General features: G+C 38.8%; 1 protein-coding gene across 1 annotated transcript in view; it reads right to left on the bottom strand.

Moving 5' to 3' along the window:
• tiparp (TCDD-inducible poly(ADP-ribose) polymerase) overlaps positions 1-13,465 on the bottom strand; it is a 48,181-nt gene that overhangs the window by 26,420 nt on the left and 8,296 nt on the right. The window contains exon 3 of the mRNA XM_079621615.1: positions 1,119-1,339. The gene's annotated coding sequence lies outside the window, so the exon portion shown is untranslated. The remainder of the gene's footprint in view (positions 1-1,118; positions 1,340-13,465) is intronic.

Genomic DNA, 13,465 nt, shown 5'->3' on the forward strand with positions numbered 1-13,465 from the left:
ATCGTTACTCGCAGCCCTAATATCACGTGACTTGTTTCTCGTGTGCACTTACATTTTCTCAGAGTGTACTCGAGTTTAAAATGACACATTCACGATTACATGTAGTGCGCGCGCTATCAGATCATTCCTGGACGGGCACTCAGGTGACCGGGCGTAAGATGAAACCTTTCCTTTCTCGAGAAGAGAGAGAAAAGCATCAGCGAAACAGAAAGTTTCTTTCAAGACCCCCCCTTCCCCCAACACCCTGTAAAAACATGTTTATTATTATGATAGCAACATCGTAGTTTCCACCCATTTAATCTGTATCAACCATTCCGCTCATTTCACTCGCTTTAAAGGTGTTTCAACTCGAAAAATATGAAATTTAACTTACCAATACAAGTTATGGTTTTATGTTGTGTCCGCGTAACAGTGTAATTACACATTTAAGTAGGCATAATAATAAAACTACATGTACTTACTACAGGGTTAGGGTTTGTTTTGCATGTAATTGTGCATATTTTTTAGTAACTACTACAGTAACTACATGTAACGTGTTGCAAGGACACTAAAATAAAGTGTTATAAAGTTATACCTTTAATTATGCATTCAAATCAATTTTAAGCTTCCCTATTATTATTATAAAAAATAAAAAAATGCATTATTTTTTTATAGCGCATCAACAAAGCAAAAACAGCGCAATGGGCATTTAATACATGAGCGACTATAAACAATAAATAACATAAAATAGCAATATTCGACCGGTTTGATCGAATTGCATGCTTTAAATACGCGGCTCCTTGCGATACAATCAGGCAAACGCTCTCTCGGGAGTATTTTGATGGCTTGATCTAGATACATGGAGTTGGGAGCGTACGTGCCAGTTGCCAATAGCGGCTCGTTCTGGTTCGCACGTACTCTGTGTTAAAGCGATCACTGCCCACTGCGGCGCCTGGCCCCCATTCTCACACAAACACACACGAGCGCGATGCATTAATGCCAAATCCAACACTACACAGCGATCGGGTGCAATTAGACGATTTAATACAGTCCGTTCGCAATGCAGAAGAAGCGCTCCGTTTTCCCCGTACGCGCTATATACCCTATATATATATTCCTGTGCTTTCCAAATGTAGTACCTGAAAACTTCCCGACTCCTTTTGATGCTACTGTCGAAGCAAGTAGCCCGTGTCCCGGTGAATCCGCACTCCTCTCTCATATATAGGACAGACAAAGCGTTAATCCACAGAGTGAAGCGTTCGCGTCGGTCTCCAGCAGCGTCTGAGCGGCTCGCAGCTGTTGCAGAACACAGGACTCGCTCGGCCAATCACAGCGCGGCTGGGGCGCCAAAGGGGCGGAGCTTGGAAAGGAGGAAAAAAAATCAGGAAGTTGCCTGATGCGTGCTTGTGTTTTTTTGACTCACCCTGCTAGTTTGCTTACGCCAGAATTCGTCAGGTGTTGTGTTTACTGTATATATGGCATATGCCAGTGGTTTTTATCGCATATTGAAACTCTATATAATTGTTTATAGAGAAATGTGACCAATAAAGCGTCTAAACCTCAAATAGCCTATCAAACAAATGTGGGTTTCTGAAGAGGAGTTTTAAAGGGATAGTTCACCCAAAAAGGAATTTGCTCACCCTCTTGTTGTTTTTTACAAGTTTTTTTTTCTGTTGAACACATATTTTAAGGAATGTTGGTAACCAGGGAGTTGATGTTAGTATTTATTTTTAGGGATGCACCGATGTGAATATTGTGGCCGATACCGATAACCGATATTAATATTGCTGTTATGGCCGATACCGATATTTACCGATGTCGATATCTCTGTATAGAAAACACATTTTTATGATAATCAAATAAAGAGCTATTTTCCAAAACACTTTTTTTTTTTTTACTTTTGTAATTTATTTTCAGAAATTACTGATATTGGGCACCTTTACCTGTGTGTACCAATATCAGTCATTAAAGGGTAACTAAACACTAAACCAACTTTTTTTAGTTAATGATCTGTACGAATGGAGCTTCATAAATGCTGTTCATTGATTCGAGTACTTTTTTTAACATTTGAGTATAAAGTGTTTTAATTTTCAAATATATGGTGTAAAAACGTCTGGGTGCTGCCCTCTTCAGGTTAAACGGAATCTCCTGAAGCAGGGGTACTCTCTGACGTAGGGTACTCTGTGACGCTGCGAGCTCACCACGCCCCTGGCAGCCGCTGGTATAAAAGCATCTGGTTCCGTCAACACCAGAGCGAGTCAGGAGCTGGAAATTGGAATTACGAGTATTGAAAACGATCAAGATAGCGTATTTTAGCATCTAGTTAGCATAGCATTTATAGTTATTTAGATTATTTCGTGTAGCCTAGGTAGTTATTTAGCATAGTTGTTAGTGTTGTTAGAAGCATAGTTAGTTAGTAGCATAGTATTGCATCAGTTAGGATAGTGTAGATTTTTAGCATTAGCTTTATCTGTGTTTAGTACAGTGTTTAGGATGGTAAGTTACGTAAGTGTAGTGTTGCCGGTAGCAACAGCACTGCTGGACTGCATAACTTCCCACCAGACTTGGAAATTAGCGCCAGTGTTTAACGTTACATGCACTTGTGTGCCAAACGCTGTTCTTCCTGCATGGACTCCACAACCGCCGGCGCGTTTTGCTGGATATTTTTTTTCACATAGCGGCAAAATATGCTTAACGTAGGTCAATAGTAATAATAATCCACTCAGATACTGGACCCATTCTCTCTAGCATCGTCGGATGCCGATCGCGATGCGGGAGTTAATGCGATGCGACACCGCAGTTTGAGCTCGCGGCTCGAATTGATATGGTTTTAGCTCTGTGTCCACAGACATTTCCTCCACTTCAGGTGAGAAAAGTCCTCAACTTTAAATGACCGCTCTGTTGCAAAGCTACTTGCGTCACTCTCCATCTTAGCGAGTCTGACAGCAGCTGTCAATCACTGCGTCACTGCGGGTCTGTCAATCACCCGCTCAGCCCCGCCCTCGGTTCGTCCGTTGGGCTCTGCCCACTTTTCCAGCATTTTTAAAATATTGCCAGTGGGTGGAGTCAGGCTCTGACCAGGGGTTTAGTTACCCTTTAATAATTTGTATGTCCACTCTAGCCGCGACGCGACTGCGAGTTGCATACAAATCAATCAAAACCCAGAGCCAATCAGAACGGCGTGTGGGCAGGCTGTCGCGTCAAGTGCACAGCACCAGAGAGTAATCTTGACGGCAATCGCAAGAAAATGGATAAGTAGCTACATAATCAAATTCACAAATATTACACCATTTAAACAGTATTCAAATACATAGGCTACTGAGTTACTTAAACAATCTTTGTCAAATAATACATTTGTTTCTTCAGTTTGAACGTTCTTGTTTCCATTTGTTTAATTTCAAGATCTGAGGTGAATTATCCATTGTTGCTTTTACAGCTGCAAAGCTGGAGCACTAAATGATATTCAAAGTCACATTACACGCTTTTAACATTAAATAAAGCACATAAACAGTGCCTGAGATTATCATTGCCACACGTTGTGTTTATTGTTCCAGCGCGACGTCGCAGAAAAATAGAAACAGTTTCTAAAATAGAATCGTCGCGTGTCGCCGTCGCGACTGGTTAGGACATAAAGCTCTGATTAACATTGAAAATATACCTTTTATCGCGTGTCGCGGCATCGCGTGTAGTTAGGACACGGTGTAATGACTAGTTCGCGCGCCCACAATGAAGTGCGCGCCCCTACACACAAACCCGGGTTCAAACCTCGCCCCGTCCAGCACGGGAGATATAACCAAGGGCGAAATTGTCAATCACACATTGGGGGGGACAGCTGTGGGACTTTTTGTGTTGGCGCATGCACACATTTTTTAATCACAATAAAATAAACGTCAGAGTCCGAATGTTTGTAATTGTATAACACAACAAGGAATTTTATTACATCGGATCGTCAAACCAACGTATACTCACCCTATAATGATTAGAGCAGCGGCATCAATTTCAAGCCTGAATTGACAGCAAAGCGGCCATGATCTCTCTCTTATATTCTTCTATAAACATATAGTGGCTATAAACATTTTGATTACATTACTGTTACAGGATAACAATTTTCGAATATCAAGTCTTGAGCAATGATGGTAAAACAGTTATGTACTAATCAGGGTATCTGCACATTTTTTTAAGTCAAATTTAAGGCTTTTTAAGACCTTTTTAAGACCTGAAGAAATCAAAATTAATACTATACATTAGGGGTGTGCAATATTAACAAAAATATATCTCTATATTTTCAAAGTTTTGTTGATAATACCATTAGATGATATTTTACTGATTTTGTACTGGTACCATGGCTGGTTTAGGCCTGTTGTTGACAGCAGACTCACAAAGATATTCATATTTAACATATTCTATGCAGTGGTCAGTTTACAGTAGTGACTGAAATTAAAATTTTTATTAAGGGGCAATATTTGCCACCTTAAATTGATTTCCAGGGACATTTTCACCTAAATATGGAAATTATTTCTAAACGTATTTAGAGGTATGCATCACCTTTTATGTCAAATTCTAACATAAATTCTATTAGAATAACACAGCACCACTGTCAAATTAAATAATTAGATAAAAATCCATCCTTGCAGTGCAGAGGTGACACAGAAGCGGCATCCGAACTGGCATTAGCCTACTATATATTTACACTTAATGTGCAATTGCATAAATAAAGAAACTAAACCCGCCAGTAGGTGGCAGTAAGTCACTGTCTTAATAAGCGAGTTGTTGGAGTCATTTATTCAACCGATTTGCCAATTCATTCATTGAATCAAATGATTCCTTCAAAAAGCGGATTTCAGTTTTTTTTTTTTTTAAATCGCTGTCTGTTGGACTACAGTTTCATTATAAAATTCTCGTCGGCGAAATAAAGGGGGAAACAAACAATATTGTGTCTAAAAAGTAACACACAAATGTTAACTTTATTGTTAATTTAACCGTTGTATAAAATAAATACAGTTTGTAGGCCAATGTAGGCTCATACAGTAGGTCCTATTTTCAAAATGCTGTATTAAAAAAAATAAAATAAAAATAGGAAGAATATTTTTGCATCACAATTAAATTCTTGACAGGGCGCTTGACAGGAGAGAGAGAGAGAGAGAGAGAGAGAGAGAGAGAGAGAGAGAGAGAGAGAGAGAGAGAGAGAGAGAGAGAGAGAGACCCGGCCGCGCGCGCGCACTCACCCGAGCGCTGTCTGCTCTCTCTCTCTCCCTCGCGCATAATATTTAAAATCAATTGATACGATGGTATCGAGAGAAAAAACGTACAGTTACGTTAGCTATCTGTCGGCTATAGTTTGTCAATAGTCCCTCCCATTCATACAAGCTGTGTATAGTATTACAGTCGAAATTCACAAATTCTACAATTCGAAATTCTAGTGAAATTCACCTGGTCGTTATCTAAGGGATTATGTCAGCCAAATACAGGATATTTACCATTCAGATATATGTGCCTAATGTCTTTCAGATTTCGCGCTCCTAACTCTTCTTCTGTTTGGTTTCTCCTAACTCCCTGACGGTGCACGAGCTACTAAAGGTATAGGGAAAACATGACATGGATTTCAGGAGAAATAGGTTTTTGTTAATGTATAGTAGGCTACATGAACAAAAAACCTATTTCTCCTGAAATCCATGTCATGTTTTCCCTATACCTTTAGTAGCTCGTGCACCGTCAGTGAGTTAGGAGAAACCAAACAGAAGAAGAGTTAGGAGCGCGAAATCTGTAAGTAAGGCCAGTCGAATGGATTTGGGAAATAGACCGGCCGGGATTTTATATTTTCGGACATCGATATTGCCCGCATAATCAATCATAACAGTATGATCAAATATTGGGGGGGACAAATTGTCCTTCTTTGAATATTGGGGGGGACGTGTCCCCCTGTCCCCCCATACAATTACGCCTATGGATATAACAAATGTTGATCGTGTGCCCACCATAAAGTACGCACCACTACACATAAAAACGGTTCCCACAGTATCAGTTATTCCCCTCGCTCTGACGAGAGACGTGATAAAGGGTGCACCCTCTGTAAAGCGCGCGCCCCTACACACCAGCGCTGTTCACAGCTGAAATGCGCTCGTGCAAAAACAAACATCCCCGCCCCCACACGCACGTCAAATACACAGGAATGATAATCGGCCTGTTCACATCGGCCATATTTTGACATCGGAACGATACCGATGTGTAAAACAATGACCATATCGGCCGATATTATATCGGCGGCCGATATATCGTGCACCCCTATTTATTTTCTTTCCTATTATGAAAGTCAATGGCTACCGTCAACTGTCTGGTTACCAACATTCAACTGTTCAACAGAATAAAGAAACTCATACAGGGTTGGAACAACTTGAGGGCGAGTAAATTATGATAAAATAATTTTTTGAGTCAACTATCCCCAATATAACTAGGTACTAACCCTCAATCTACCCCTAAACATAACCTTAACCCATAGTTACAGTATTATAAAACCAGTACTTTCTTTGGTAACTACACTGTAAGTACACGTACCTTAAAATAAAGTGTAACCAATAAATATAACCAAATATTGTACTGGGTTGTGTGACCCACCAGTTGGAAACTCCTACCACAGATCATTGTACTACTGTGATGTGTCACTGAAATGAGGTGAAAGGTTATTGACTGCATAATGACACAACCTGTTTTCACACAAATGCTATGCTACTTTACACCCTCCCTCAGACAAGACAAACTCAGACAAACTGGATATGAATTCTGAAACAAGCACCCCATACAATTTATGACAGTAGATACGCACTTGACCACAGATGTCGTCATTCCAAAGAAATATTCTCTTCATTGCAAAATTATATATGCCTTTGAAAGGAGTAAAAATGTGCAATTGCATGGCTACGCCTCTGTGACCAAGTTCACATTGTACCTCGCCCAAAACACGTTCTGTATCTTGTGTATAGACATGTTGGTACGAGCCCTCCCTCACAGAGGAATCTGCAGGGAAATGGAGTGACGTCTGTGTGTTCCCATGGCTCTGCCCCTGAGATCAGATCTGTCCTTTACACTCTTAACAATCATCATTCGCCCTTTTGGCTTTTAATATCGGCCAACAACTCCAAAACGATTACCGTGCAACAAATAAATATAATGATGAGAACAATATTAAAAGCATAATTATTACACCACATTCCATCACAGTGTGTTCCATCACAGAATGGTCAACTTAGCTAATAATACATAATTACTATACGGATTAAAATTGAACTGGTGCTTATTAATTTGGAGCTAAAATCTACTTAATGTGCCACTGAATGCAGGTCATCCTTGACACTGTAAACACAAAAAATAAAGGCATTATCTCTCAATAAGTGGCCGGTGCATTTTGAAAAAGTAGCAAACTAATGTAACAAACCATTCACACTGAACGCGGTTTTGCCTTTTTCGTGTTTTTTCAATGTGACCGTGAACATTTTTAAACACAAAACCCGTTCTGTGTGAACAGCCCCAGGGAATCATGCCAGACATCTGTGTTTTTAAAACAAGACACGAGGGTTACACTTTATTTTAAGGTGTCCATGTTACAGTGTTATTATACATTTAAGTACTGAGTAATAATAATCAACTACATGTACGTACTATATGGTTAGGGTTAGGGTTTGGTTAGTTGCATGTAATTATGTATAATTTGTAGCTTACTATATAACTATAACTTTATGTAAAATGAAACAAGGACACTGTAAGATAGTGTTATTGTGCTTTGTAATAATTAATTACTACATGTTCTTACTTTAGGGTTAAGGTTAAAGTTTGATTTAGGGTTAGTTACTTTAATGAGCATAATTTACTATTATTACTATAGAAAGTGCATGTAACTTATAACTATGTCACCTTAAAATAAAGTGGTAGTACTTTATCTTACAGTCCTGTTCCCCGTGACCCGTGTACAGACTTATAGTTGTATAGTTATATGTACTTATTATCGTTATTACAATAACTGGTGTATAGTTATATGTACTTATTATCGTTATTACAATAACTGTTGGAGATATTGGTGTTGTCCAATATCTCCAACTTTAAGAAACAATTAAAAAAATATTATTTATTAACTTATATTTAGTATAAAATGTATTCTCATGGAGTAGTGGGATGTATGAGTATGATTGTATGTGCATGAGTGTATGTGTAGGTATGTATTATATGTATGCCTTGGTGCGTTTTGCGTGCACTTTCATCAATCATTAGGTTATTGGTGATGACTGTTGCCTTATTTGAATTACTTTAATTCATGTAAATTAGGGGCCCCAAGTTATAAGCTTTTGTAGCTTCATTGGGGGACCCATTCGCATTTACCCAAATGAATGTACAACTACGACTGTATTATTATTGCAATGCTGTGGTATTTGTGAATAAACTCAAACTCAAACTCAAACTCAAACTGGGTAACCCTAACCCAAACCGGTAACATTTTATTTTACAGTGTCCTTGTTACACATGTTACATGTTACTATAAATTATGCATAATTACATGCAACTAAACCTAAACTAAACCTCAATCATAACCCTAACCCTATAGTAAGTATATGTAGTTTTTACATTATTATTACACAGTATGCATAACTAACTACATTGTAACACGGACACCTTAAAATAAAGTGTAACCCTTAACTCATGTATTTATCTTATATTAACCAGTACTTTCTTAGGTAAGTACACACTTTAAGTAGATGTAAGTGCACACACTGTAAAATAAAGTGCAATCAATAAAGTGAAAACACGTCTGTCTAGCGCACAGAAAAATACAATGTAAAAATGCATGAAGCTACAATGTATAAATAAATAACATAAATATTGGGTGAAATATACATATTTGTAAGCATTTTTGGGGGAATTGAATGAAATAAGTTTAAAATGAACATTATTCTTGCCTTCTCCGCCATTTGGATATATCTTTTACTGAGCATTCTGCACCGTTTCCCTTCTTAAACTTCATAAACAACCTGTCTATGTCTGCTTGAAGGATGTCTGAGACGTCGACCTCGTGACCTTGTCCTTGTTGAAGGCATGTGTGTGTGTGTGTGTGTGTGTGTGTGTGTGTGTGTGTGTGTGTGTGTGTGTGTGTGTGTGAATGACTGCTTGAGGTTTCTCTACAGAGGGATTTCTTCAGGCCTGGGATTTCAGTGGGGGGTTTATGAAAAGAGGTGGAGATTGAAAGGCAGGTGGCGGTGGCAGAGCTGACCAAAACAAAACAAAAAAAAGCTTCCGTAGTGATTTATCCCGGAGAGGACAGGAAGGAGGGAACAATACCCTGTTCTTGAGTTTCTGCTCTCTCTCTCGCCCTCCCTCTCTCTGCCCTCTTCTCTCATATGCACATGACCAGGTCACCCAGTGTGCACTCACAATGTGCTGATCAAAGCCCCGGGTTTGATCCGCCGGGCTGTTGTTGGGGCCACCAGGGATGCAGGAAAATTGAGGCTAAAGGTCGCCCGAAACATCTTCAGAGCCAAAGTCATGTATCTGTTTCTCCCCTCCCTTCAGGGCTTTTACCTCCTCCTTTTCATCCGGCTGAAGGTTTCTGTTACGCCCTGATCTAAGAACGGTTTCAGCTACTAACATTCGTATCTATATTTTAGTAAGCGAAAGAGCAAAAATTCTCAGATCAGTGCAAAAGGGGCACATTTTTTTTTTTCCAGCACCAAAGACGGGAGATGGACATGAGCCAACATGCAGCTTTAAGTAGCGGAGGAAAAGAACAGGAATTTTAATGACCCTGCGAAAACCCGCCCAGCAGGTTGTCATCTCACACATGCCACAGATGTCTCTGAAAAGACAGCAGAGAGAAGTGTAAAAGAAGCTATAAACTGGCTAAATCAATTAGGAACATGAAACCGAACTGTGCGTTCTCTAAATCCTTCAAACAAGCATCACTTGAGCAGCTCAGTTTTATAACAGTTGACATTGACGCCACTGGAATGAACCATAAAGGAACAAGCATCCGACTTGATGACACATTAACCCATGCAATTAATGACAAACCTTCTGCTATCTAACCAGAGGAGTTAGAAAAAGTCCATGGAAACCTTCAGAGAGGAAAACATACACACATTTAGGTCTAGACGTGATGTATTAGATGGTTTATTGGCCAGTCACTATATTTGGGTGGTGCCAGTGTTTGTTTGGGGAAATGCCACGACACCTTGACTTTCATTTCTCCATATGTGCCGTCATAAACTGTTCAAGTTTACAGACACTCAATGACTGCGAGCATTGATATGAGCATGAGTCTGCTACTTTCCTTTCTGTGAGGCTGTCGGGGTCTTAAGTTCCCTTTCGGTCCCCCGAGTGAATAAGGGGGCCCTATGTAACTTTCTGTTCATGACTGGTCTCCTGTGACAGGGGTTTGCAGTACGTGGATCGCTTTTCCCGTCATCCACAAGGAATGTTTCTCTTACACCACTATGAGTAGCTCGGTCAATAAACACACATACAGGGTCTGCTTGTCAGCCTGACGTGCTGTGGTTTGAGGGCACCTTCAAGGCCAACTTCCCCATACGGAAATGTAATATATGACATAGATATCGCTAGTGACGCCGTCATATATGCTAAATATATTGCTATCACATATCTATATATATATATGTTGATATAGGTTTTTAACATATATACATTTGCCATATTAAATTAGTATATTGACATATATTAATATGATGTATATGATTATTATTTATATAATACTGTATGTTTTGACCATATATGTCACCGATATGTTTAATTTATATATGCCAAACTATTTACTATTTAACTATTTATTTCAAGTCTACAGATCAATCTACATATCCACATTTAATTTCAATTTCTCTCATTTTCGAATCTTTTATAAATAAAATTTATTATTTATTATTATTTTACATCTTGACCAGCTCATAAAAACAAAACAAACACAAATTATATTTGAAAACTGATAATTATATATGTGACATGTATATAAAAAAACACTATACATACATAAAATATATGGGCTGGTTTTATATGTCAATTGTTCCATTTTCTAATAGGTTTTATATATGGGCATATACATTTTATATATGTGGATACACTCTAAAAAATGCTTGGTTGTTTCAACCCAATTTTGGGTCAAATATGGACAAACCCAGCCGTTGGGTTAAATTTTTGAATTTCATTTTTAACCCAACGTTTGGGGTTTGTCCATATTTGACCCAAAATTGGGTTGAAACAACCCAGCATTTTTTGAGTGTATATGTGGATATATTTCATATATGTATATTTCATATGTGTACATATATTACATTTCCGTATGGGTCACTTCAAAATCCCTGAAATAACGTTCTCGTCCAGACATTGTCCTGTCGTCCCTGGAGAAAGGGATGCATTTACCTGTCCGGGCTTCCCTGAAATTAAATTGACAGATGCAGTGCTATTCAGGGACGGATGTCTCCCGTTTTTAGGCATTTCTTTCTGACTTTGACACTGAGCTCTTCAGATCTGCAACGGACTATAACAAGCTCTCTCTGAAAGCATGAAAACCGGCTAACAACAAATAAATAAGGGACACAGCAGAGATACTAAAATATGTTAGAAAAATGCTGGGTTGTCTTAACCCAAATTTGGGTCAAATATGGGACAAACCCAAACGTTGGGTTACATTTTTAAATTAAAAATGTTAACCCGACGGTTGGGTTTGTCCATATTTGACCCAAATTTGGGTTAAAACAACCCAGCATTTTTTAGAGTGTAGGCGAACAACGTTGCCTTGGATGAAGCAAAGACACTATATTCCTGCTTTTCCTGGAAAGGAAACGGATTCATTAAATCCAGGGTATAAAGGAAACTGAATAAACCCCAGATGGACAACATGCTTGTGATCGGAGCGAAAATGATTTGTCGCCATAGCAAAGTTTTCTGGTTGCTTCCTTTTCATAATGGTGCACGCTGACCGCAAGTTTCGTTCGATTCAGGAATATGTAATTTTGTTTCTTTAGGACTGAGAATTAAGAACTGGCGCACTTTGAGCCATGTTATGATTTAACAGAATAAATGTAATGATCACAAGATGAAGCCAGCATAATCAGTGCCTGATGCGTCCTGTGACCTCTTATGAAACGGTTAGTCTCCATCACATGGCTTTATATACAGAACTAATTAGAGCAGCAGTCAGGTCAGGAGAGGAGTAATTTAATAACACATCTGACAACACACACCTCTCGAGTCCTGAAGGATTGCATCACACAAAGCATGATCAACAAGCGAGGTCAACATGTTCCAGGACACCAAATGGAGGAAACAACCCTGCCATCTATTGGTGACTCTGGGTCACATGTGGGCGGGTGGGGGGGGCAATCAATAATGTGAGGTTTCTAAATGTTTAATATCCTGCTCTAACCCATTCAACCACAACCGGGAATCATCTAATAGCTGGTTATAAATGCTGACATATTATAAAAAAATACTATTTTGGTTGGATTCGGAAATGCATTGCTTCACTTTTAAAAAACCCATGTTTGGGTTAAAATAAATGTGGAAAAAAAAATGTATGACATTTTGGTAACACTTTACAATAAGGTTCATTAGTTAACATTAGTTAACTACATTAGTTAACATGAACTAATAATGAATTGCACGTATACAGCATTTATTCATCTTTGTTAATGTTAATTTCAACATTTACTAATACTTTATTAAAATCTTGTGCACATTAGTTCATGCACTGTGAACTAACATGAACTAACAATGAACAGCTGTATTTCTATTAACTACGTTAACAAATATTAACAAATACAGTAACAAATGTATTGCTCATGTTAGTTCATGTTAGTTAATACATTAACTAATGAACCTTATTGTAAAGTGTTACCGACATTTTTAACCCAATGGTTGGGTTTGTCCATATTTGACCCAAACATAGGTTGAAACAACCCAGCATTTTTTAGCATGCAGTATGTCGTGAGCAACCGATATTAATGTGCAGGAAACCTGTTGGAGGATGAAAGGGAACGTAATTCCAAGAAAGCGTTAACAGGATAAAGACACTCCAGCTACTGGCACGTAAAGAAAGTGTACGATGTGCAGCTGCTTACGGCTCGCCTAACAGACACGAGCCATCTGGCGTGCAGATGTACCTGGGCGTGGTGTTTCGCCGCTAAAGTTTCTCAAAGGTGCTGCTGGAGCCAAACTCAAGAAGAAGAAGAAGAAGAAGAAGAAAAAACATTTTTAATCATGCTTCTGGAATATCATCATTCTGCAAACTATTCTCAAATTTAAAAAAATGGTTCATAAAAGATCAAGGGTCAGTCGTTATATATCGCTCTGGCTAATGCGCACTGAAGAGTTGATGCACGTCTCTTTTTCATCTAACATGTCATGCTTTTGAGGACTGGGTTCCCCGAGTGGTTCTTCACCCCCCTCTTCCCACATCCCACATTATCTGGCTCCCAGGTTTCCTCTCTGCCGTATG

This window comes from Phoxinus phoxinus (assembly GCF_949152265.1).
Source record: "Phoxinus phoxinus genome assembly, chromosome: 8".
NCBI classification, from domain to species: domain Eukaryota; kingdom Metazoa; phylum Chordata; class Actinopteri; order Cypriniformes; family Leuciscidae; genus Phoxinus; species Phoxinus phoxinus.